Here is a 2,966-nt window from a genome sequence, read left to right on the forward strand (position 1 = left end):
GGGCACGGCGACGCTCGGGCGCGCGGCGGCGCGAGGCGCGGCCCGGTCGGGCCCCGGGGTGGGTTGTGGATGGGCCGAGTGGGCCCGGCGGCGGGGGAGGAGCTGGGGCGGCGGCGAGACACTTGGCGGCTCCGGATTCACTGAGGGGGCGATGGCGGACATGTCCGGGCGGCGGGTGGACGTTCGTCGGCGGGAGGAGGAAGAAGCTAGGGTTAGGCCGCGAATTTGGAAGGGGAGGGCCTATTTATAGATTCTGGGAGTTAGGAGAGTCCAAATGAGGCACGGTTTTTGCTCACACGATCGTGATCGAACGACCGAGAGCATAGAGGGGGTTTGGATGGGTTTTGGGCCACTTTGGAGGGGTGTTGGGCTGCAAACAAAAGAGGCTTTTACGGCTACCCGGTTAACCGTTGGAGTATCAAACGGACTCCGAATGGCACGAAACTTGACAGGCGGTCTACCGGTGGTGTACCAAGGCCGCTTGGCAAATCACAGTCCATTCCGAGAATGTTTAACACCCGCTCGCAACAGGAGACAAAAGGGAAACGCCAGAGGACATAGGAGTGTCGGATTGCAAAACGGACAACGGGGAAAATGCTCGGATGCATGAGACGAACATGTATGCAAAATGAAATGCACATGATGACATGGCAAAATGCAACATGCAAACAAATGACATGGCAATGACGGCGAATAACTGGCGGACACCTGGCGCATCAAAACCGGGGCGTTACATAAGGTTAAACATAGCGAAGATGTCATCAAACCGCAGGATGATCATACCCCCAATGGCACTATCCACAAAGCCCTTGCCCTCTGGAACCTTGGCCACGAAAACCGGGTATGCCCCATCATTCTCGGAGAGACGCCGCTTCTCCAAAGAAAGAACACTGTCATGCAGACTCCGCATAGCACCGGTTGCAGCATTGAGCAGATTAGTCGGTAGCATCGCTCTACCCGCCACATGCACCCTCCTCGAGATATCCTTAGGTGAAGGTGGCCCGTCCTGAGCACGGATCATACTCGGTGCCGGCTGGCTCGCACCGCCCTTGTTATTCTTTCTTTTCCGTCCCTTCTTCTTCTGCTGTAATGGGATCGAGTTCTGCTCAGAGACCGCCTTCTTGAGTGTGTTGGGGCTGATAATATTTCGCACCTCGGCTATCTGAGGCTCGGTGAAGGAGGTAGCTAGAGGCGTCTCCTGAGAACTGAACGCTAGACGACGCCTGTTGCAATTGGGTTTCTCCGCGGTACCACGTAGATCATGATCATCTTTTGCCCGGTTGGGTTCTTGAGAAAGAGGCCCAAAGAATTCGTCATTGTACCCATGTTCGTTGAAGTACTTATCGACTCAAGTAAATGTACCGTCGTCGTCGTCTGGATCCTGTGCCATATGCATGTCCGGATCCTGTGCCATATGCATGTCCGGCATGTCCGGTAGCGTTGCGGCGGTCTTGCCGTGGCTTGGCGCCGACACGACTGGCGGTGTTGTCTATGGGGTGGTGTCCCCCGCCCCCAAACAAATCTGGCTCTTCGTCCAAAGCAGGGGCCAGCTTAAGAAGGCACTGAGGGTCTCACATCATCCTCATCGGCCCCAGTGGGTCGAATCGGAGGTAACAAGTCGTCGCAGCCTGGCAGCACCCGAACCAATTCAACCCTATACACGGCGGGTGGCATCGGATTACCATGGAACACGGGGTTGCCTGGTTGAACGATTCTGCCCTTGGCAACATCGATCAACTCGCCGCCCACGAAGTGCACGAGAGTGCATGGAACATCGGCGGTGCCCTACGAAAACATGTAGGGCGTCAAGGATGCCCAGTCAAAGGCAAGGAGATGAAGTCATCTACCGAGAGGCTTAGTTACCGTGATGGCGTCGAGCTCGGCTAATGTCGAGGCACCGCCAACGGCGGGCGTGCAAGTGACGGAGGGGCCTCTTGCTGCCGAGGTGCCGGCCGGCGTACACCCGGGTGCATTAAGCTCCAATGCCTGCGCCGACGCCGGAGACACCAATACCTCCTCCGCCGGAGACACCAATGGCACCGCTTGCGCGTTGTGTGAGTTGCTAGCCATGAAGCTGGGAACCGGGGGCGGCCCCTGTTGGCCGCCTGCAATCCACGCCTGCAGCCCCTGAATAAAGGTAGGCACAATGGCGGTGAGCGTCGTTCCCAGTTGTTGTTGCACTTGCTCTTGGACCATCTCCGGAATCTGCGCCACTTGTGCCTTGAGTTCTTGAACCTTGCACGACTGGCTTTCCGAGCTGGTCTTTCTCTCCTTTCGCCCACCAACGTTATAGTATGACGACCATTTCGTGGACAAGCCTTTGCCGGCCACACGACCAGCTGACGATGGCTTACTGAACTTATCCTTGTTTTTCATTACGCTCAACGCCCTATTTAAAGTGATGTCCCAAGGGGAGCTCTGAGACGACCCCGCGCTACTGCTTTCAGTCTCCCGTGGAAGGAATGTGAACCATTTAGAAATTTGGCTTCATTAATTAGAATGCAACCATATGGAGCTAATTACACGGGGGTGTATTCCTTACTAGAACAAGCTCAACTGCCTTGGTCTTCGGATCCGTGGTAAGCTCCTTTGTTACCGGGTCCACCTTGTACCGGGCCCTGACATAGTTCCTGGTCTGCTTGTCATGGTATTTCTTGAAGCGGGCGGTAGGCCTTGCTCGGCACGCTCCGCGTCCTCCTTGTCCCATATAGGTTCCGCCACTCTGTAACCGCCGGGACCGAGTTGGTGGACCCCTAAGTTCATGTCCCGCATATCTTTCCCCCACTGACTTGATTCCACGGTTGTGTTGCTCTCGCACTTGATCTTGAACTCCTTGTAGTCATCTTCGCTGATCAAAGGATGTTTCTCCTAGATCTTCTCATAACTATCACCTTTTTCAATCATTCTCTTCACCGCACCTCTCCAAGTAGCCAGGGACGTGCTCATCTTCGTGAGGGCGGCACTGT

General features: G+C 55.6%; 1 pseudogene; it reads right to left on the bottom strand.

Moving 5' to 3' along the window:
* The window catches only part of LOC119305325, a 27,163-nt pseudogene extending 24,787 nt beyond the window's left edge, over positions 1 to 2,376 (bottom strand).
* Between the last annotated feature and the right edge of the window lie 590 nt (positions 2,377 to 2,966).

The sequence above is a fragment of the Triticum dicoccoides genome, chromosome 1B (genome assembly GCF_002162155.2).
Source record: "Triticum dicoccoides isolate Atlit2015 ecotype Zavitan chromosome 1B, WEW_v2.0, whole genome shotgun sequence".
Lineage (NCBI taxonomy): Eukaryota > Viridiplantae > Streptophyta > Magnoliopsida > Poales > Poaceae > Triticum > Triticum dicoccoides.